The sequence below is a fragment of the Pelodiscus sinensis genome, chromosome 1 (genome assembly GCF_052426305.1).
Source record: "Pelodiscus sinensis isolate ZL-2025 chromosome 1, ASM5242630v1, whole genome shotgun sequence".
Taxonomy (NCBI): domain Eukaryota; kingdom Metazoa; phylum Chordata; order Testudines; family Trionychidae; genus Pelodiscus; species Pelodiscus sinensis.
Window position 1 is genome coordinate 184991899 of NC_143052.1, and position 24058 is coordinate 185015956.

The following is a 24058-nucleotide window of genomic DNA, read 5'->3' on the forward strand; positions in this document are numbered from 1 at the left end:
CCCCCCCCCCAGCAGACCAGGCTTTTGTTTTGGACTCTGGAGCAGAGCAGCTGGGGCGCTGCCGATTGGTCCTGCAGAGCCGCTCTGGGCACTACTGGACCAACCTGGCAGCACCCCAGCTGCTCTGCCCCAGGTCCTGATTCAGCCGCTGCTGGTCAGTTTCAGCAGCGGCTGAATCAGGACTCCTGGGGCAGAGCAGATGGGGTGCTGCTGGGTTGGTCCAGTAGCACCGAGGAGCGGCGCTACTGGAGCAACCCAGCAGCACCCCAGCTGCTCTGCCCCAGGCGTCCCCAAGTCAGCTTCTGCTGAAACTGACCAGCGCTGACTACAGGAAGCCCCAGGCAGAGTTGCTCTGCCCCGGGCTTCCTGGAATCAGCTGCTGATCAGTTTCAGCAGCAGCTGACTTGGGGACGCCTGGGGTTCTTAAGTTGATTCTGTATGTAAGTCAGAACTGGTGGTCAGTTTCAGCAGTGTCTGAATCTGGACGCCAGTTCCGACTTACATACAGATTCAACTTAAGAACAAACCTACAGTCCCTATCTTGTACGTAACCCGGGGACTGCCTGTACATGTAATTAAACTCCTTTTAAGTCTGATATGAGCCTCAGGCTGCCCCATGGCAGCTACCCTCTTGTCCCTCTCCCCCTGTCAGGCTATGTTTAGACCAGGGGTGGGCAAAAGGGCCTCTGCGGGCTGGATCCAGCCTGCCAAGTGGGTGTATCCGGTGCACGGAGGCCCTGCTGCTCCTCTGCCCCCAGGCCAATTAGGGCCTGCGGGCAAAGGAGTGCCCGAAGCCTTCTCTGCTCTGCCCCTGCCCTATGAGCAGTGCTCTGTGCTTTAAAGCGCTACACTCTGCTTGCAGGGCGGGGGCAGAGTGGAGAAGGCTTTGGGAGCTTCCCCGTCCCCAGGCCTTAATTGGTCTGGGGGTAGGGGAGCATGCAAAGCCTCCTCCTGAACTGCCAGGAGCACGTGGCACGTTGAAGTGCCATGCACTACTTGCAGGATGTGTGTGTGTGTGTGGGAGAGTGGAGGAGGCTTTGCGTACTCCTCCACCCCCAGGCCAGTCAGGGGCTGGGAGCGGGGGAGCTGCATGAAGCTTCCTTTACCCTGCTCTGGCACTGCGCGGAGCCTGAAGCACTTCAAAGTGCCACATGCTCCTCAAAGGGTGAGAGGAAGCTTCCCTCGCTCCCCAGCCCCCAGGCCTGGGGGTAGGGGAGTGTGCCAAGCCTCTTCCAGGTCATGGCTGCCTAGAGGGAAGTGGAGAAAAGGGGCTAATCATGGTCTAGAGGTGGGGGAGCCCCACCCCTTCCTATTTAGGACCCATCCCTCCTCATTTAGGCCCCACCCTTCCTGTTTAGGCCCTGACCTTTCCGGAGTGGCCCGGGGCTTCTTAAAATTTTTTTGAAGTGGACGTTGGGCAAAAATTATTGCTCGCCTCTGTCTAGACGACAGGCTTCTTCCAAAACAGCACGTCCACACACAAAAGCACACCAAAGAAGCGATCTGTTTTTTCAAAAGAGAGTGCCCAGACTGATTGGATGCTCTCTCACATAAACTACCCAGAACCACTTCAGCCAGGGCTTTAGGTCACCAGTTACTTCCGAGTGCTGGTGCCGGAGCCTTGCAGAGACGTGCTTAAAGGGACACCCCTGGACAGCCATTTCTCTGCTTCTGCTGTGTGCTTGCCTACATCTTCAAGGGACAGCAAAGCTCTCGCAGTGCGTGCTGCGGTTGCCCCGCTTTTTTGGATGCTGCCGATTTTTTCTTTGTGCCATGGAGCCAGAGCTGCTCCTGAGCATGTGATGGCCCCACATGGCCATGCTTCAGTTTTTGCAGCACTGTGTGCCAGCTGCCTTCCTGGTACTGCAGGAGTATGACTCCGAACACATTCTTGGGACCCTCTACCTGGGTGCGGGAGCTACACTCTGACAACCACACCCTACAGTGGAGAGGCATTGTTGGAGGCTCAACACCAGTTTGGACTGGTGGGACTAGCTGGTCATGGAGCAGTGGGACAACCAGCAGTGGCTCCAAAACTTCTGAATGTGGAAGACCACCTTTTGGAGCCTGGCTCACCTCGGCCCTCTGGAGATGTGACACTCACCTACTGCCTGCCATCCACCTGGAGAAGCAGGTCACAATCACCATCTTGAAGCTCACCAACCCCAACAGCTACTTGTTGGTGAGCAACCAGTTTGACACGGAGAAGTTGACCATCAGGGCCCTCCTCATGGAGGTAAGGCACTCTGGGGCTGCAGTCCCTGGGGGGGGGTAGGGGGTAGTCCTGGAAAAGGGGGACCCTTGGAACATCCATTCCCGAGGTGTTGTGCCATTCTTCCCTCACACAGGCCTGCTGCTGGCGGGGGGCGGCTTCATGGGGTAGATTAAGCCATAGGTGGGAACTACACACCGATCTGTGCACCTGAGCATTTAGCAGCCCAGTATATTAATAGGAAGAGCTACTGCAGGCTATGGTGCTGCAGGCCCTGGTCGACTACCATGGAAAGTTCATGGACATTTTTGTCAGGTGGTTGGGCAGGGCAGATGATGCCTGCATCTTTTGGATCTCTAGCCTGTTTGGGAAGCTGGAGGTGGGCACATTCTTCCCCCGCTGTGAATTTGCTCTAGGGAATGTGCAGATGCCACTGTGCATCATGGGCGACATGGCCTATCCCCTCATGAGATGGCTCATGAAGCCTTATACTGGACACCTGGACCCAAGCAGGGACCAATTTAATGCCCTCTTAAACTGGGCCAGGATCCAGGTTGAGTGCGTCTTCAGCCACCTCAAGGCTCGTTTCAGGTGCTTGCTGATCCGCCTCCATGTGGGGGAGCACAACATCCCCGAGGTGGTTGCGGCATGTTGTTTCCTCCACAACATTGTGGAGAGGAAATGGGAGGCCTTCTTCCCGGGGTGGAGGGCAGACACCATCCGCAAGGAACAACCCTTTGAGCAGCCACAGAGAGCTGCCATCCCACAGGCCCATCAGGCTGGGGTGTGCATCCAGGAGACCCTGAAGGAAAGGTTCTCTCAAGGACCCCAGTAACTGTCCCCAGGACCTCCTCAATAGGGGCCTCTGGCTTGCTGCCCTATCCCTTCCCCCCGACAATCTCAATAAAGACACCAGTTTGGTTTTGAACAAAATGAACTCTGTATTGATCTTTCATTAATAAAAGCTGGGAAGGGGAAGGGGAAGGGGGGCCCATAAACTGGAGGAGGAGAGGGCTCAGAGTGGCATGGAGGGCAGATGGATGTGCCACCTCAGGTGCAGGGACCTCGTCGGACTTGGGGTTGGATGGGTCTTGGCACCACAGGAGGTTGGGGGGGGGGGGGCTGGAGTGGGGTCAGGGATGGCAGGGGTTGGGGCATAGGCATCACATGGGGAGGGGGCATGGGCATTGCTTGGGGAAGGAGCAGAGGCATCACTTGGGGGACAGGCGGAAGGGGAATAGGCATAGTGGGGGGCAGGAGGGTGGTAGGTAGAACCAGTGACAGCAGGTGGGTGTTCCATTATGTCACGCATGGTATCACACTGCTGCATGAGCTGGTCCCACATGCGATTCTGCCACTCTGCATCCTCATGGATCTTCTGCACCAGGGTCCGCTGCATGTCACGCAGGATGCTGACATGGTGCCGCATGAGGTATTCCTGGACCCTGGCACACTTTTGGGTACCCTGGGATCTGCTGGCTGGCTCTGGTGGCGTGGCTTGCCTCTCAGTCCCGACTGGTCCGGTGTGGAGAACACAAAGAGGGAGAGGCGGACAGTCATCCATGCAGACTGTTCCTGAGGCCGTAAGCATCAACCAACAGTCCTCGGGCCATAGGAGGGGGGTGTCCCAGGAGCAAGGCCATGTGTGGCCTTCACAGCAGGCCCTGCCTCACAGGGGATCCAAGGTGCCCCGGGGACCATGCTCCCCGCTGGCCCAGGGACAAGCAGGCAAAGGAAGTGTTTGGCCACAGTGGGATCCCCTCATGGGTGGAAAAGGAGCCGGGACCAGACTGGTCCTCCCTGGGGTCTGCACACACACCTGCGGCTTGCAGCGCTATCCGTGGGAGCTGGTGGTGCCTTGCATGTACAGGCATGCCCATGTGCGGCACTCCTCGGTGTGTCTGGGGTTGTGCCTGTGCCCTTGTAACTCTCTCTGCTTCCAGCCATGGCAGGTGCTGGTAGGGCTCCCATCCCCCAGGACCGAACATGTGGGAACACCCCTCCTACCCCTGCCCCGGGGCCAGACATGTGTGGCATCCCCTAAGTCTGGCAGCAAGATTCCAACCCATGCTCTGGGGCTGCCTGCTGAGTCTGCGTGGTGCACACTAACACTGCACATGGTTTCACGATGTGCAGCCCGAGCAGCCTGAGCAATGCTCGCACCCCACCCCTGGTGCTCCCACTTCCCCCCCCCCCCCGTGTGTGTGACAAACTGAGAGCACTCACCTGAAGATCCATCTCAGGTGTCAGACGAGGCCTGGGAGAGATCCTGGCTGACAGGAACCGGCTCAGGGACAGGGTGATGAGGTCTGTCTCCTCCTCCTCCTCCTGCTAATCCTGGTTCTCTTCCTCCTCCTCTGTGACCTCCATCTGGGCAAACAATGAAGGTCTCAAGGTTGGAGTCCATGACAACGGCTGGGGAAATGGATTCCCCATCCCCCAAGATCTGGTGGAGCTTCTGGTAGCAGGGGCAGGTGTGGGGTCTTGCCCCTGCCCCTGAGCACAAGCTGCGCTCTCTGGCCCTGATGTATCCCTGATGGAACTCTTTCACTTCACTCCAGACCTAAGGTCTGGGGTGGGTGTCCACACTCCACCAGGCACTAGGTCATGCACTCAAAGATGTCTGCGTTGTGGTGCTTGGAGTGGAGATCCTGCAATGTCTCTTCCTTCCCCCACATCTCAAGGAGGGACAGTCTGTGCTCCTGACCAGGAGGGTGCCTGCCTCTTGGCCTCATGGGTGGGTCCAGGGACCCCTGGGGCTGCTCCCTGAGAGGTCCTGGGGAGTTTTGGGGGTCATGTGGCTGTGCCATGGGTAGGAGAGCTGTGCGGTTAGGGTGCTGCTCCAAGGCCGACTTCCTGCCACAAGGCTTGTCCAGGGTGCCTGCAGCTTTAAGAGGGTCCAGGAGACAGGAACTATAGAGTTGTGATTACTTTGGATGGAGTGGCCACCAGGGCACCTGTGTTATTTCCTGGAGGCCTCTTCTTTCAAAAGAAAACCTTCCTCTCCAAGCTCTTTCGAAAAAGGTGTTCTTCCTCATAGAAAAAGGAGTACCGCTGTTGGAAATCCTCCTCTGTTCTTTTGATTTACTTTCAAAAGAATGCGATTGCAGTTTGGACGTAATTCAAGGTTTGTCAGAAAAACAGCTGTTTTTCCAACAAAACTCTGTAGTGTAGACATACCCTATGTGGCCCAGGAACTAAGAAATAGAAAGCATATTAGGGTATGTCTACACTACCCTCCTATTTCGAAATAGGAGGGTAATGTAGGCATACCGCAATTGCAAATGAAGCCCGGGATTTGAATTTCCCGGGCTTCATTTGCATAAGCCGAGCGCCGCCATTTTTAAATCCCGGCTGGTTCGAACCCCGTGCCGCGCGGCTACAGGCGGCACGAATTAGGTAGTTCGAACTAGGCTTCCTAGTTCGAACTACCGTTACTCCTCATTCCACGAGGAGTAACGGTAGTTCGAACTAGGAAGCCTAGTTCGAACTACCTAGTTTGTGCCGCGTGTAGCCGCGCGGCACGGGGTTCGAACCAGCCGGGATTTAAAAATGGCGGCGCCCGGCTTATGCAAATGAAGCCCGGGAAATTCAAATCCCGGGCTTCATTTGCAATTGCGGTATGCCTACATTACCCCGCTAGTTCAAACTAGCGGGGTAGTGTAGACATACCCTTAGATAACTGCTATATTATAGCATTTTGAAAAACAGGTCCTTTCAATCTACCACAGTGAAAATATAGCAAAAATCATCTTTTTGGAGGGTCACAAACAGCTCAAAGAAGAAAATCACATTAATTTAAAAGTAAATCATAATTTTATAAACCACAATAACCTAATCTAAAAAAATACAAATCCAATATGTTCTGTGATCCAATATGTTCCTGTGAATTGTTATAAAAATCATATTTATGCATCAGGGAGCATTAGAGAAATTTTATAAGCAACAGCTGTAAAAAATGTGCACAGAGAAAAGAATTCAAAAACAAAAGCAACGCCCCAGTGAGGGAATAGATGTTCTGGCATATTGTCCTGAGATCCTCCAGAAGAAAATATTGCTTTTATTTGGTGTGGAGCCAGACTTATCATTTCAGGTTTTTTCCAGCATAACCCAATTGAAACTGGATTAAAGAATTACTGAATCATACTCTCTATATGTTAACAGGGTTATTATATATTTCGTTTTAAATATTTTCAGTATATAAATAAGTTTCCAATTTAACTGTACCAAAAAGGAAAAAGGCAAAGTAATTTTTAAAAGAAATATATGGAACTATAATCAGTATTGCCAAACTCAAGTGTCAAAAAGCAAGAATCAGAGTTCACAAAAATCAGGAGATTTGTTTAAAATCTTGTGATAGTAAACAATAATTAATTTGGATTTTTTTTGTCTTCTGATGTTGAAGCCCTTAGATTGCAGTCAAATGGGTTAAGCTTTTCTCTGTAACATGAGAAATAGAAATATATGTTTTTATTAAATAAAAATTGAGATGTTTTAGATAACGACTTCACTCCATGGGCTGGTATTTTAAAATCAAGATTTGGCAACACCAGTGGATGGGGGAAATATTCTTATAAAACTACACTCAGTTCTCCTCTCCTCAGTACTATCATCCATGTTTTAAGAGGCCAAGAGAAAAGTCAATCAGATTTTATTCAAATAATGCTGTTTTCCTTATGTGCAGTTTCCATTTAGTTAATCCATCAAACCAATGGTCCTCTATACAAACACACTTGCTGGAACAATTTATATAGTGTGGACGGTGACAGCCATTGAACCAAACTGTAAAATCTACATATGATGGAAACCACTTCAAACCAGGCATCCCCAGTACCTCTAGATCCAGTACTTATGCTTGTACGATCCATGTGCCAATGCATTGATAATACTACTACATTTTCAGAATGTAACTGTAACTGCCACCAGGGGAATTTGAACCTGGGACTGATGGAGCTTAGTATAGGAGCCTCTATCTTCTGAGCTAAAAACCAGCTGGCTCTGAGCTCATGCTGTCTCTTGGTCTTGTCTGTTGCTGTGGTCTAGGTGCCACTGCATGGGACAGTGAACCACACTAGGGCTGTGTCTAGACTGTGTCTAGACTTTTCCGGAAAAACGTGCCAGGTGTCTACACTGGCTGCTTGAATTTCCGGAAAAGCACTGACGATCTCATGTAAGATTGTCAGTGCTTTTCCGGAAATACTATGCTGCTCCCGTTCGGGCAAAAGTCTTTTTCCGAAAGACTTTTGTGCAAAAGGGCCAGTGTAGACAGCACAGTACTGTTTTCAGCAAAAAAAGCCCCAATCACAAAAATGGCTTTTCTGGAAAACTTTTCCATTAAAAGCATTTTCGGAAAATCATGCCAGTGTAGACGTAGCCTGTGTGTGTGGGTTACATAACTACTTACTTTGCAATTAGCTTTGTCCAGCACGCTTGTGAGATTTTCAGGTACCTATTACCCTATCTCCATTTACATACAATTACATGATTTGCCAAAGTCTAGTGAATGTTTCAATAGCAGGGGCCAGAATTATAATTCAGGAATAACTGGATCTCTAAGGCACTCTATCTACTAGACCACATGGCCTGTCACTTACCACAAGCTACTATTATCAGTAAGAAAATGCTTTAGCACCAGGCACTTGTATTTATTGGTATAGTTAAGGGTGGGCTTTTCATGTGCAATCAGGATTCATCCTGTTGTGATCCTACTGAAGTCATTCCTCTGTAAATACCCATGGCTGCTTTCAAATAAAATATATATATATAAAATTCTAACTCTAATATACAATGACACAATGATAAAGTAAAAAACACACCCATTCAAATCCAAGAAATAAACACTTTCCAACTCACCTCACCCTTACATTGAGCTTTGATATAAGATAAGTCTACTAGTAGTGAAGAGAAATTAAGTGCTGGGGAACATAATTACTTGTATGAACTAATACTCTTTTTACACAGGAGTTTTCACTTTATTGTAAAATTTCAGCCATTCTAAGCACCTCATCTCCTCTACCTGCCCCCTCACTAATCCACTTAGAGAACTACAGGCCTGCATTCCAAGGTACAATTCCTTTCCACCTTTTCTTTGCTCAGCTAGAACAAAAAAGAGAGTAATTGCCAATATTATGATGGCATAGGGTGATAAAAGAAATACCGACTCACCTTGTATTTGCATAGGCTTCTCAATGGGGTAAAAACATATTTCTCCAGAGCTTTCCCCAGAGCTGAGAGAGCTCCCAGTACCTGTATGAGGGGACAAGAGGCACTAGCTAACTTCCCTAAAATGAAGAAAGATCGGCTATTCTTCTTACAGTGAAAATCTGTGCATAGTGAATAATTTTTGTTGAAGAAACTGGACTCTGTGGGTATTAGAGTATTCCATAATATGGACGTCTCTGCATTTCACACAGAGTTGGTGTCTATTTTACAAATCACATAAAAAACCAAAGATATGTTAAAGGAATATTAAAGTCACTCCAAAGCTAGGAACTGAGAGAATTAAGACTGCCTGTACAACTCCCTTGTGTGTGTGCATGTGGTAGTCTTTTCCTCCTCCTGTATAATGAAGCCATGCATAGAGATTTCCTCAATCTCTTCCAAATTTTCTCCCCATCCCCATGTTTTCCTGATTGCCCTTCTTATCAAACAGGCCAGCCTTGAACAAGATTATTACTCCAGGTCTTCAAGTGGAGCTCACCCATCAAGAAGGGTCTTTTTTTTGTATCTACCTCCCAATAGACAATCATCCCAAAACATTCTGCTCAGCACCAACCCTCAAGTCTTCAACTGACCTTCATCATGTCACAGCTTTACTCTCCTCCAGGGACCAGAAGGATTCTACTGACAATCACCTGAGCTTTCACTTCTTGAAGTATTTTATGCAGTCAAGGGCTGTCATCCTTGATCAATTGTAGTAGAAATGTAGCGGTATCATTCATCTAAACAAGCAGCACAACCCATAGATTTTTTTCCTCACGTCCGATAGGCTCCACTTCAGCCTCATGTCAACATCTCATATCCCTGCTCCTCACAGACCGCACACTCTTTATGGGTCCTATATGTGCCTAACATTACATACTCCATACACTGTATCAAATGCTCCAATTACTACACTTCTGAGTGAACTCAGTAAAGCACATTACGGGCTCACATCACTTTTTTAAAAGTCTGCACTCCAAGCAGTCAGCAGTTAGTTTACATGATTTAACATAGAAGTTAGACATTTTTGCAGAGCAAAGCTGTCCCTCCCTGCCCCAGCCCCACGTTAGCTGTGTGTGGATTTGAAACTGCTTAAATGGCAAGATGCAAAAATATAAGCAGATGCCCTTTATTCAGATATCTGTGTTTAGTGTCCCTCTAACCAGATAAAAAGGATGAATATTAAAGGTTAAGCGTTAGAGTCACTTTTTTTCTTTTTAGATCTCGTGAAATCATTATGAAGTAGAGCAGAGAATGCTTTGGCATTTGGGGCAAGCATAGAAGCCAAAGAAACTTTGGTGAATGTGGAGGCTGACACAAGGGAGGGACTGATTTCTTTTATTTATTTTTAAAGCATTTGAAGACATACAGTAAAATGGAGATGTAGGGTTCATATTTACATGTATACAGGCAGTCCCCGAGTTACGCGGATCCGACTTATGTCGGATCTGCACTTACGAACCGGGCTTTTCTCGCCCCGGAGGATGCGGGCGGCGGGACCGCCCAGATGCACCGAGGTCCCGCCGCCCTCGTCCTTCAGGGCAAGAAAAGCTGCTCCGCGTCTCCCTGGTCTGCTGGGGGGGGGGGCAGCAGACCAGGGAGACGCGGAGCAAAGCCGCGGAGGACCCGGACGGCTGGACCGTGGCGCGTCTCGGTCCCGCCGCCCGCGTCTCCATGGTCTGCTGGGGGGGGGGGAGGCGCAGCTAGTGTGCCCCCCCCCAGCAGACCAGGCTTTTCTCGGGACTCCTGGGGCAGAGCAGCTGGGGCGCTGATGGTTGGTCCTGCAGCGCTGCTCCTTGGCGCTACTGGACCAACCCAGCAGCACCCCAGCTGCTCTGCCCCAGGCGTCCCCAAGTCAGCCGCTGCTGAAACTGACCAGCGGCTGACTACAGGAAGCCCGAGGCAGAGTTGCTCTGCCCCGGGCTTCCTGGAATCAGCCGCTGATCAGTTTCAGCAGCAGCTGACTGGGGGACACCTGGGGTAGAGCACCTGTGGTGCTGCCGGGTTGGTCCCCGCAGCGCTGAGGTGCGGCGCTGCGGAGACCTACCCAGCAGCGCCCGAGCTGCTCTGTCCCAGGCGTCCAGATTCAGCTGCTGTTGAAACTGATCAGCAGCTGATTCCAGGAAGCCCGGGACAGAGAAACTCTGCCTCGGGCTTCCTGTAGTCAGCTGCTGGTCAGTTTCAGCAGTGGCTGAATCTGGATGCCAGTTCTGACTTAAGTACAAATTCGACTTAAGTACAAACCTACAGTCCCTATCTTGTATGTAACCCGGGGACTGCCTGTATTTATATATGTAATTTCATAATAACCTGTCAAGCTATTTCTGGTATATTGGTGCTAGTTTATGCAGAAGGCTATTCTTAAGAATCCATAATTCACATGCACTGGAAAAAAATATAATAATGCTTTGTGGACTGGAACATTTCTTTCTCTAAGTCTCCTATATACTCAAAAATGTGTTGAGAATTTGTTCTGCTTCTTTCTTCATCTCTGAAATATCTTGCTTGTGCAAATACTGACAGGGCTATGGGAACAGTTTATGTTCCATAATGGTGAGATAACAGGGGTGTTGGATCTGCTACTATCTGCTCTTACATAAGTGCCTTTGATGTACATTTAGTCACCCTTCATTTAAATGCTTTAACACAGAGAACATGGATTTCCTGTACCTCCTGGCCCTCTGTCATGATTAATAACTTGTAGAAGGAAGGAGTTAAAGCTTGGGCCATTTTTCTTTGTCCCTCTGATACCTGGGAATTGGAACAATAATCAAAATCCCTCTGCACAACTTGCATTTTGGGGGTCTGCCTGGCTGGCTTAAGTAGAGCTGGTATGGAAAGTTAATTTTGCATCTGAAAAGGCTAGTGACATTTTCTTATGTAAAAGCTTAGATTTTGGAGTGGAATGCTGCATCTAGGAATTAAATCTGTAGCATATTTAATGATTGTGGAAATATGGGAATGCAGTTGGGTCTACCAGTGGTGCGCCATGCTATGAACTGGTCTGCTACTCTACAGTTAGTGGAGTAATGTGTCTGGGTTATGGATGGTATGTGACAGGCATCAGTATAAGAAAATGTAGTGATATATGAATTTTAATATTTTAAATAATGTTATTATTATTCCTAATAGTTTTATAGTAAATATGTTTTTGGTGTATTTGATAACCTAATAAGATGAAGTGAAAGAATAGAAATTATTGCTCCCCATTTTAGAGATGGCAAACTGAAAGAGAGAGAGAGCCTGCTCAGGGCGACATAGGAAGTGTATGGTACAGCAGACAAATGAACCCAGAATCTTCTTGAGCGCCAGAGCAGCACCTGAACCACAGTCCCATCCATCTTGCCGTGCTCTCACTGAAGATCAATCATTTTGCTCAATTAGAAAGAACCCTTGAAGTTGACGGAGATATCAGTTATAAAAAAGGGACATACACACAGTCTAGAGCTCATCGTGTCTTAGTATACTCGGGAAAACAATGAGTTTGAAACTTGTCGTCATAGATTAACCTCAAGTGCCAATAATGAAGAAACATGTTTCACTGCCATTCTGCATCCTGCTCTGAATCACTCAAGAAGATGTTGGCAGGAAATCTGTATCATCAACCGAGATTTGTACAACTAACAGGATACATGTTTTGTTGTTTATGCATGTTTCAGGAGAGCCTTACATTCTAAATATAGCAAAGAACATCACTCTCTCTCTTGAGACAGCCACATGCATTCTGGTCTAGATTCAGTATATACAAGATCAGAACCTCTTTCACCTCAGGGCGGAGAAGAAAGAATAATGATCTTTACATTATAATATCTAGAATCTTTAAAAGGGAAGGTGGTAAATGCTCCCTGGTGGTTCAATTCATGGACAACAGCTTCATTTGGATCCTAATGTTCCACCATTCAGGTTTCAGATGGCTTGATTATTTGTATGTCAATCAACACTCAATGACTGTTGCTCACTTGGGGTATGTCTACACTACAAAGTTAATTCGAACTAACAGACGTTAGTTCGAATTAACTTTGATTGGCGCATACACATACAAATCGCTAGTTCGAATTTAATTCGAACTAGCGGAGCGCTTAATTCGAACTAGGTAAACCTCATTCTACGAGGACTAACGCCTAGTTCGAATTAAGCAGTTCGAATTAAGGGCTGTGTAGTCACTTAATTCGAACTAGTGGGAGGCTAACCCTTCCCAGCTTTCCCTGGTGGCCACTCTGGCCAACACCAGGGAAACTTGTCTGCGTCCCTCCCAGCCCCAGAGCCCTTAAAGGGCCACGGGCTGGCTATAGTGCCCGTGTCAGGTGCAAGCCTGCCAGCACCCAGCCAGCAGAACCTGCACCTAGCACGGCTCGAGCTGGCCACCCGCTGCCACCCAGCCCTCCTCCTCTTCCTGGGACCAGGCTGGCGGCTCCCAGAAGCCTGCCCTGGTCCACAAGAGGCGGGCGCCCACCTGGTCTAGTGCGGACATTGTGGACCTCATCCACGACCTCCGCACTAGGCACAGGAAAGTAGCCGTCTAGGGCAGGATAGCTGCCAGCCTGGCCACCCAGGAGCAGGTTTCCATGAAAATCAGGGTGGTCCAGTGAGACCCCCGACCCTGAGCCCTGAGCTTAAAATGTCCATACTGGGTCAGACCAAAGGTCCATCTAGCCCAGTAGCCTGTCTGCCAACAGCGGCCAACACTAGGGACCCTGGAGGGGATGGACCAAAACAATGACCAAGCCATTTGTCTCGTGCCATCCCTCTCCAGCCTTCCACAAACAGAGGCCAGGGACACCATTTCTACCCCCTGGCTAATACCACTCCATGGACCCAGACTCCATGAATTTATCTAACTTCTCTTTAAGCTCTGTTCTAGTTCTAGCCTTCACAGCCTCCTGCAGCAAGGAGTTCCACAGGTTGACTATTTACTTTGTGAAGAAGAACTTTCTGTTATTAGTTTGAAGCCTGCTACCCATTCCTTTCCTTTGGTGTCCTCTAGTCCTTCTATTATGGGAACTAATGAAGAACTTTTCTTGATGCACCCTCTCCACGCCACTCATGGTTTTATAGACCTCTGTCATATCCCCCCTCAGTCTCCTCTTTTCTAATCTGAAAAGTCCCAGTCTCTTTAGCCTCTCTTCATATGGGACCTGTTCCAACCCCCTGATCATTTTAGTTGCCCTCCCCTCTCCCACTTCCTTTTCCCAGTCTCCCCAACTTTTGTTCAATAAAGAGAGTTTCTATTTTTGAACACAATTGTCCTTTATTTTGTACATCAGGAAGGGGGGGCTAGGGAGGGGTAAGTGGAAGGAGGTGAGGGAGGAATGGGGTACGAGCCCCCAATGGGGAGGGCTGGGTTGGCTCTGCGGGCTCCTCGGGGTGGAAACTCTCCTGAAGCCCCTTGATTGACCCCCCCTCCGGATGGCAGCCTGCGGCAAGTGCAGCCGGGCTGATGGCCGAGTGCTGTGATGTGCCGAGTGTGAGCACTCAGGGCACTTCAAGCCAGGACTGCTTTGCAAGTGGGGAACCCCTGAGAACTGTCTGTCTGGGGTGGGGGTCGGGTCCCTTTAAGCACAGCCCTCGGCTAGCCTGAGACAGCAGCTCCACGCTCTAAATCCTAATCTGAAGCCCTAATCTGATGCCCTGCACTGCTTCTGGCCATCCTTAACCTTGGTTCAGGGTCCACTCAATGTGGACATGCTAGTTCGAATTAGCAAAACGCTAATTCAAACTAGTTTTTAGGTCTAGATGCATTAGTTCGAATTAGCTTAGTTCGAATTAACTAATTCGAATTAAGTTAGTTCGAATTAGTGCTGTAGTGTAGACATACCCTCGGTTACCTTTCTTAGTCCAGGATGCATGTACACCTCTACTGACTATCTATGCTTGTTTTAAACAGGGAAGGCAAGATAGTGACTAGTCATTTTGGGAGAGAGGGAGAATCAGTAAGAATCCCAAAAGGCAGAGTTTATTCAGGAAACAAAAGGGCTACATAAGACTACAGGCTGAACCTCTCTAGTTCGGAACCCTCAGGATCATATGCCCAACCATGGGAGGTCAGTGTTGTCTAGCAGCATTACCAACACTTCCACGCCTTACTGTGCTCTTCAAAGACATCAAGGGATAAATTAGAGCTAAATAACAGCACAGAACACTGAGAACTAGGACTGGTGGCTGTAAACAAACATTTTGGGACCACAAGAAACTTGGCCACTCCCATAGTACGGGGACATCCAGCTAACTAAAATCACACTGGATCAGCGAGTATGGGGCTAGAAATGTTCAACCGGTAGCACCACCTTTCTTTCCAAAGGGGAAGATACATAATCCCTTCACCTCAATAGCCAGTGGAGCTGGTTCAGATATTCTGGTTATATTCAGAGGACAATATTCGATAAAAAGTATGTAAGAATGTTCCAGCATTTACATTCTCCCTGCCATTCCACAAATCCTCCAGGGTTTCCCTCGTGGTGATGCATCTCCAGGCTGTTCTCAAGGTGGGGGTGTTATTTAAATGTACAATGTGACCCAAAAATCATTTTTCTTGCTTACTCAAAACAGTCCACATCTTCAGTATAGGATCAAAATTTGCTGTCTTCCTGGTATTTTGGCTTATTTGCAAAGAAACCTACAAATCAAGGGAATGCACAGTTTGAGACCAAATCCTGTGTTCAGGCTTTTGCTGCTACAGGCCATCCTCCAAGATATGTTCCAAAAAACTTGGACTTATAGTGAAATAACTTAAAGAGGGGAATTTTTTTTCCCATGTCGGACTTCCATTTATCCAAATTGGGTTTTTTTTGCACAACTTAAGAGCAGGGAATTGGAGGACTTATAACACATCAGTTCCTACAAGCATCAATGACTTTAATGCAGAACAGATATATACCGGGGCGACTTATAGCAGGGATGCCCTGTATTAGGATTCTCTCTAAGAAGTATGCAGCTTAGGCATGTCTCATCACAAAGCGACTTTCCCCTGTTATCCAAGGTAGAGATAAGGCCCTCAAAGCAGTAATTAAGCAAGTTGTTTACAGTGGCATGGAAACATTTTAAAGAGTGCTGAAATCCACTTTTCATATTCTGACCTTCCCCTGACGTCTTCTGTTGACACGACAGCCTCCCAGATTCTAGGCCAGAAGCCCAGGGGTGCTGCAGCACACCTCACACTGCTAGGGTATGTCTACACTACCCCGCTAGTTCGAACTAGCGGGGTAATGTATGCATACCGCACTTGCTAATGAAGCCCGGGATTTGAATTTCCCGGGCTTCATTAGCATAAGCGGGGAGCCGCCATTTTTAAATCCCCGCTGCTTCGAACCCCGTGTAGCGCGGCTACACGGGGCTCGAACTAGGTAGTTCGGACTAGGGTCCTATTCCGAACTACCGTTACTCCTCGTGAAACGAGGTGTACCGGTAGTTCGGAATAGGCACCCTAGTCCGAACTACCTAGTTCGAGCCCCGTGTAGCCGCGCTACACGGGGTTCGAAGCAGCGGGGATTTAAAAATGGCGGCTCCCCGCTTATGCTAATGAAGCCCGGGAAATTCAAATCCCGGGCTTCATTAGCAAGTGCGGTATGCATACATTACCCTCCTAGTTCGAACTAGGAGGGTAGTGTAGACATACCCCTAGTTCCTAGGCCTATATTCATTTAGTATAAAAAATGATCAATTACTGCTAAAAGGGGAATCTGCAGGAGAACAGCAGCTGAATATTACAAGCCCTAAAGCGTGTGCAGGTGGAAATATAAATAGATGGATAATGCTGCTGGACTAGAGCAATGAATAAATACAGGGCCATCCCTAGGGGAATGTGAGGCCCAAGCCAACTCCCTTGCCACAGATCCTGCCCTCACCCTGCCTCTGCTCCACCACAACCCACTCCACCTCTTCCCCAAACCTTTCCCTTGCTCTGCCTGTGCCCCACCTCTACTCTATGCCTTTTCCTCCTCCGCTGAGCAATGTGGCCAGAGGATTACAGTGGCTGGTGCCTCCCCTACCCACATCAGTGAGGCTACTTGCAAAGTAAGGTAACTATGCAACATAGAAGTGGATGATCTAGTTCTAGAACCCCCACATGAGTAAAGCACTTGATGAGATGCTTGATCTCCATTTACTTCCGTGGGACTTAAACATGTTTGATTGCTTTATTGAACTGGAGCCTTAATTTTGAGATATTCCTAGGAAATTAGAAAGCACCTAGTTTCTTCTGGAAACACTGACCCATACTTGTGCCTTCTGGTTTGAATGTTTTGATCTCTATCGCCATAAAACTCCTTGGCAACTCAACCTATGGAAACAGAGGTAAAGTTATAAAAATGTCTATAAAGTGAAACCTGAAGACAATGGAAAAAATGTAGTCCAAGTTAATGCACTTTAATGAATTATTCTCCTTGTATAACAATGAAAAAGGCAAAACAGCCTTCAAGCATGCTTGATACAAGACATATAAATAATCTCTAACTTTTTTTATGAAAGAGTGGGATTTCAACCAATTTCTCTCTGCCTTTTTAATCATCCAGACAGCTAAATGCCTAAATAGTTTTCCTCTGTAGTTCGTATAAGCTCATTTTAATAAACTGTATCTCTTATTCTGGGCAACTTCCTTGTGCAAGAGGCCTCTCAACAGGGAATATTGTGAGTTACGCATTTGCTATTGCAGCTTCCCTAGGGGACCATGTAAGGGAATAATGAAATGGGTAAAGGTTTCAAAGCACCTAAATGACATAGGATCCCATTGACTTTAGTAAGCTATGGAGTTCTAAGTACTTAAATCACCTTTGTAAATGGGACTAGGGATCTTAAGTCATGTGGGCAGTTTTTGTAAAAATGCAAAATAAGATTTAATATATGTTTAATTCCACGTGGGGCAATGTTCTCTAACAACTAGTATTGGCTCTTCACTTTCTCTGTTCACTATTATTCAGAATCATAAATGATTTAAGAATAAAATTAGCTTTAAAAACAATATAATCCAGGCTACATGCTATTCTCTAGATTACTTACAGCAACTAGGACAAATTCAATTTTACCATCAGCTACTACAACTTCACAGGTTCCACTGAAATTGCACCTACTAACACAACTGGAAAACTCGAGTTTTTAAATGAGTACATTTTGCTTGACTGCATGGTTGCATTTGTGTTAAATAAAATAAATAAATAAATAAATGCATACATCAGATAATATCAAGAGTGTCTAAATTTAACCTCCGTGTATGCTGGCATTTTAAACTTTTCCTATCCTGCATCTGCACTTTTCTACATCAGAAGGTTTTTATGCCACAGGTTTTTGTAAAATGCCACAGGTTTGTTAGCATTCACTCACCATTATTTTATTTATGGAGTCATTAATGAACCTAAGGAGAAATTGCCCATTTTTGCCTTTCTGTACACCCATGGTATGTCTAGACTACAGGGTTTTGTCGATAGAAGTTTTGTCGACAGATACTGTCGACAAAGCTTCTGTCGACAAAGAGCGTCTAGACTACATCCAGTTCTGTCGACAAAGCAAGCCGCTTTGTCGACATAACAGTGTGGATGCAAAGGACAGTGTAGATGCAATAATGCCTTCTATCGACAGAACTCTGTCAACAAAAGGCGTTATTTCTCATAGAATGAGGTTTACGTACATCGACAAAACTGCTGAGTTTTGTCGACGTTATGTCGACATAACTCAAAGGCAGTGTGGACGCAGGTATAGTTTTGTCGACAAAAGTCCACTTTTGTTGACAAAAACCTGTAGTCTAGACACACCCCCAGTGAAGAGGGAATTGCAATACTTAAGTCTTACATTTATGATATGAAAATACTGTTGTAGGCTCACATATAGATAAATAAGGATTAAGACACAGTGAATGAAGTTCATTCTCAGGAAAGGACCTGGACAACTTCCCTACTTATTGAAATCTCATTTAAAGTGTCTGAATGAATCCCTTCAGTAGCTGGTGAGAGCGAGTACACTCAAAATAGCCTCAACAAAGAAATTGTTTGTCTTTCCAGAACTGTAGATGTAGGAGTGCCAATGTATCCAGCATGAAGTAGCATTTAAGCTGGCATTATCAGGTCATGGCAAAGATTAATAAGATCCACAGGACAAGAGATATAATTCCAGAAGAGTGGCATACTGATTATTTCACACCCTATGTTTGAAAATAGCCTCACCAAAACCTACAAATGTACTTTACTCTTAATTTCTATTTTCTCTTATTTGTATGTAGCTAAATATTAGTTACTTCCATATTTAATACTAGAAGATCCTTCAGCGCAGGGGGTTGGGAGCGTGTGGGGTGCAGGACTTAGGACAGCGGTTTGAAGATGTGGAAGGTTCAGGGCAAAAGGATGGAGGTGTGGGTATTCTGGAATCAGGATTGAAGGGTGAGGAGGGTGCAGGAGCCAGCGGCCACTATGCTGTCCAGGTGGTGGCTCCCTGGGGCTGGCTCTGGCAGGGGGGCACAATGTCCAGAGGTGGGGCAGAAAGTTTACCTCCAACCCTGTCACCTGCTGTCCCCGTGGGGTTATAGCTATCTTGCTTCCCATCTCTGGGCCCTTGTTACACCCCTGTTGTCATTACATAGTATAACTGTACCTGCAAACAGAGCCCTCCCTTTCTGTGTTATGAAAAAGAATCACATTCCAGACACATCCATTGTCTTGGCACAACCAAACCCTGACCTTGCTTTAAGTTATGATAAGAGGAAGCTGCATACCAAATTTGGTGGTCTTAGCTCTTACCATTTAGAAAGAGTTCTTAGAGCTTTTCAGGTATCTAAAAGGGTGTCACAAGGAGGAGGGAGAAAACTTGTTCTTCCTGGCCTCTGAGGATAGAACAAGAAGCAATGGGCTTAAACTGCAGCAAGGGAGGTTTAGGCTGGACATTAGGAAAAAGTTCCTAACTGTCAGGGTGGTTAAACACTGGGGCTACGTCTAGACTGGCATGATTTTCTGCAAATGCATTTAACGGAAAAGCTTTTCCGTTAAAAGCATTTGCGGAAAAGAGCATCTAGATTGGCATGGACACTTTTCTGCAAAAGCACTTTTTGCGGAAAAGCATCCGTGCCAATCTAGACGCAGTTTTGCGCAAGAAAGCCTCAATCGCCATTTTCGTGATCGGGGCTTTTTTGCTCAAAACAATACCGTGTTGTCTACACTGGCCCTCTTGCGCAAAAGCATTTGCGCAAGAGGGCTTTTGCCCGAACTGGAGCAGCATACCATTTCCTCAAGAACACTGACAATCTTACATGAGATTGTCAGTGTTCTTGTGGAAATTCAAGCAACCTGTGTAGACAGCTGGCAAGTTTTTCCAGTCTAGACACAGTCTAGACGCAGCCTGGGGAATGTCTACACTGCCACCCTAGTTCGAACTTGCCAGTCTAGACGCAACCTGAGGGTATGTCTACACTGCCACCCTTGTTCGAACTAGAGTGGCTAATGTAGGCATTCGAACTTGCAAATGAAGCCCAGAATTAAAATATCCCAGGCTTTATTTGCATGTTCCCGGGTGCCTCCATTTTTAAATGTCCCGTAGTTCGAACTCCCTGCCCGTGGCTATACGAGGCACAGAGTAGGTAGTTTGAATTAAAGCTCCTAATTCGAACTACCGTTACTCCTCCTGCAATGAGGAGTAATGGTAATTTGAATTAGGAGCCTAATTCGAGCTACCTAGTTCGTACCGCGTGTAGCTGCGGGCAGGGAGTTTGAACCACAGGGCATTTAAAAATGGCGGTGCCCGGGAACATGCAAATAAAGTCCGGGATATTTTAATCCTGGGCTTCATTTGCAAATTCAAATGCCTACATTAGCCACCCTAGTTCGAACTAGGGTGGCAGTGTAGACATGCCCTGGAACAAATTACCTAAGGAGGTTGTGGAATCTCCATCTCTGGAGATATTTAAGATTAGGTTAGATAAATGTCTATCAGGGATGATCTAGACAGTAGTGGGTCCTGCCATGATGCAGGGGACTGGACTCGATGACCTCTCGAGGTCCCTTCCAGTCCTAGTATTCTATGATTCTATGAAATGGATGGACAGACAAACTCACTTACTCATTCCCAGACAAACAAACTCTCTCAAATATATAGTAGATTTTAATTGTCACTGGTAAAAGTGTTTTTCCCCAAAAGGTATATGTAGTATTATACTAATTTTCCTTTATGGATATGGACTGAAAGTCATCCTCATGCAGAAGGTTTTGACAATGCTCTTAAACACTAGAGCCATCCATGCACAAATATGAGTCCTCGTCCTTTGCACATTATGCATAGTATTGCTGTCCTTTTGTCATAATGTCTCTATATATCTATTCCATTGTATCTGTTCTCTGTTCCATTTTTAAATCTGATTTTGCAACTGATTTTTTTCTCTCCTGTTTCTTTCATGGTCTCTAATAAGACAATGAAAGATTTCCTAAATCATCAAAGTGGAGTTAAGCTGGTTTTGTGTAGGTTTGAAATGAAGCCAAAGAAATTTGCTGATCTCTAGTTATACTAATAATTATGCCAAGACATGATACAGCATAGTATAAGATAAAATTGGTAAACAGAACCTAGGGGAAAAACTAAGTTAGGATTATTACTGGGCGTCAAATTTTAAGACTGGTCTGGTTAATTTTGGCAGACACTGACCCAATACATAATTTATCTGTATTCTCTTTGAAAACCGCCTAGGCTCATTTTAAAAACTATATATGGATTGGATTATTATTTTCCAGCATAAGCTAACCAGCCTTTTCCTCTCCATCCCAGCCTAAATCAACTGTTGCCTCAGTCCTACAATCCAATCCCTTTTGGCCTCCATGTCTGACCTTGTTCTCCTCAGTCCATTCAAAAAGTCTTTTTTGCCCACTCTTAAGATGACAAATACTAGTTTAAACATCATTTTTACGGATAAAGTTACCTCAAAATGCTACACTGACAAATGCCTAATCTACTGACTTTACCTCAGTCCAGCTTCAACATCAGCACAAGTTATTCCTTTTAAGTCAACCCATATTTAAGTACCTGCTTAAGTACATTAGTGTTGTCAGGGGACATAATCCTGCAAAAAGATTTGTAACTGTAGCAGACATTTTAAAAAAAGAAGCCCCAACGTAGAAGATGGGTTTGCTTTGCACAACATAGGTAAGACATAAACACCAGAAAAAATGACACTCCACATTAAAGTTCATTTTCAGGGTTGAGGTGGGAAATTCCAAAAAGCCATAGGGTAGGTATACAGCTATTGGAATTCAATGGGCGTTAAGCACCCCTAATTCCTTTGGGTTTTTGTGAGCATCCAAGTCTAACATCCCCCACAAAAGTTTTTTGAGAGGCTAGTTAGGTAATGTCAATTACCAGACTAAATATGAATAAATATAAAGATTGACATGGACAATAACAAAGGAGAATAACACGTGAAAATTGATCTGTTGATTTAAAAAAATGTTGCATTTTCTTTTACAAAATGACTAAAGGTTAAGAAAATAATAATAAATGTTTCACTATAAGATGTATTGCTGTCCCTGAGGGGAAGAAAGAATTTCCTCCCATTTTATTTTTTGAAAAAGTAGTTCAACAATCTTCTTAATACAAAATCTGATGCTGCCTGCAAAAAAGCCTAAGAGAGTGCACCAAGTTCACAGAGGAAAATATAGGAAGAATGAATTATCAAGCATCTTAGGAGTTAAAATATGGCATTTCTGAGAATGATGGGAGTGAGATTCAAAGTGAAACCATTCAACATCTCAGTCGTTCAGGTGTATGCACCCATGTCAGACAGCACAGAGGAAGAGATCGAGCTATTCTACAAAGATTTGACAAAAATGCTGGAAGAGATGCCAAAGAGAGATGTGTTGATCATCGGAGGAGACTGGAATGCAAACGTCAGAATAGATAATGAAGGTTGGGAGAAAGTCATGGGAAGGTTTGGATATGGAGAAAGAAATGAATGAGGCGAGAAACTACTAGAGTTTGCTATGGAGCATGAGATGGTGATCTGTAACATGAGATTTCAATAAAAGGACAGTACAAAGTTGACATGACAATCGAATGACAGGAAGTCCAAGAATATGATAGCTATGATCTTGGTAAGAAGAAGATGGGTAACATCAGTACAGCAGTGCCAACCTTTCCATGGAGTGGATATGGACTCGGACCAGAGTCTAGTGATTGTGAACATCAAGATGAAACTTAAGAGAAAGTATAAGACACACTTTAAGAAACCAAGAGATGTGGCAAGGCTAGACCATGAAGAAATAGGGAATACGTACAGAGCAGTGCTCGAAGAGAAGATCAGGAAGGCGGGCACAGAGAAAGACTTAGACAAGAGAGTCAAAAGGATAGTTATGGTAATAGAAGAGGCAATTTAGCAGACGGTTCTGAAAGAAGAGAAGATCAATCATAAGTGGATTATTCAGGAGACACTAAAGTTGGTCCAAGAGAAGAGAGTATTGAAGATCAGAAGTGATGTCTCCAAGAGGGTAGAACAACAATATAGAGTGAAATGCAACGAGCTAAGGAAAGTGGTCAGAATGGATAAGGTGGAAGGGTTAGAGGATCAGTGTAAAGTTATAGAAAGGTATTATGGCGAGTATAAGATAAGGTATATAAAATGATTAAGAATACTAATAGGAAGTGGCAGCCAAAGCATATGGTGATCAAAGACGAGAATGATAAGGTTATGAACAAGAAGTTTGGCAGTGAAGGACGAGATGTTGTACTGATCTGTACAAAGCACAGTTGGACCCAAGTGTCTCAGAAAGACTGATCAAAGAATTGAAAGAGATATTATCGCCAAGCATTGAGAGTGAGACCCATATTCTGAAGCAGGAAGTAGAAAGAGCAGTGAAATGATTAAAGAACACCAAGAGCCCTGGAAATGATAAGATCATGGGAGAGATGATCAAATATGGCAGAGAAAGTATGATTCAGGAAATAAATCAACTATGTAATAAAGTCTGGAAAGAAGGGAAGGCACTTAAGGAATGGACAAGATCTGTGCTAGTGACAATACACAAGAAAAGAAGCGTGTTGAAGTGTAAGAACTATAGAACGATTGCCTTAATGAGTCATTTAGGCAAGGTGCTGATGATGATACTGACGGAAAGATTGAGATCACAGATAGAAGAACATATAGCAGATGAGCAAGCTGGATTCAGGAAAGATAGAAGTACCATACAGCAGATATTGGCACTAAGATTGATAGTGGAGAAAGCTCGGTGAAAGAACAAGAACATCTACAATTGCTTCGTCAATTTTCAGAAGGCATTTGACAGAATAGATCAGAAAATGACTTGGGCGGTGTTGGAGTCATACAGAGTGGATAGCAGACTGATACGGTTGTTGAAGGATAGCAACGATAATGCAGAGGCAGTGGTGAGAATGTGCAGAGAGTTGGGAAGTTGGTTTGGAATGAGTAGAGGTATGAGACAAGGATATCCGATATCACTGAGTATCTTCATCACACACCAAGAGAGAGTGATGGACAAGATCCAGGAAGAGGTAGAAGAGATATCGGTGCATGGGATGAGAATGAAAAACTTGATGTTTGCGGATGATATAGTTATCATCGAGGAAGATGAAGAGAAGTTAGCAAGAATGGTGCAGGTGCTAAATAAGGAAGGGAAGTGGTATGGACTGATTATGAATATCAAAAAAATGAAGACAATGGTATTTGGAGATAAG

General features: G+C 45.8%; 1 long non-coding RNA gene across 3 annotated transcripts in view; it reads right to left on the reverse strand.

Annotated features, from left to right (window-relative positions):
* Positions 1-477: 477 nt before the first annotated feature.
* The window catches only part of LOC142820897 (uncharacterized), a 34916-nt gene continuing 11335 nt past the window's right edge, over positions 478-24058 (reverse strand). Inside the window, exons 2-4 of one of the 3 annotated variants that reach the window (XR_012897883.2) lie at positions 8378-8458; positions 4439-4582; positions 3127-3727 (exon numbers count right to left, since the gene is read on the reverse strand). This is a non-coding gene — a long non-coding RNA (uncharacterized LOC142820897). Of the gene's footprint in view, positions 3728-4438; positions 4583-8377; positions 8459-24058 lie in introns of all 3 variants that reach the window. The other 2 variants (XR_012897882.2, XR_012897878.2) reach the window with 2 other exon arrangements.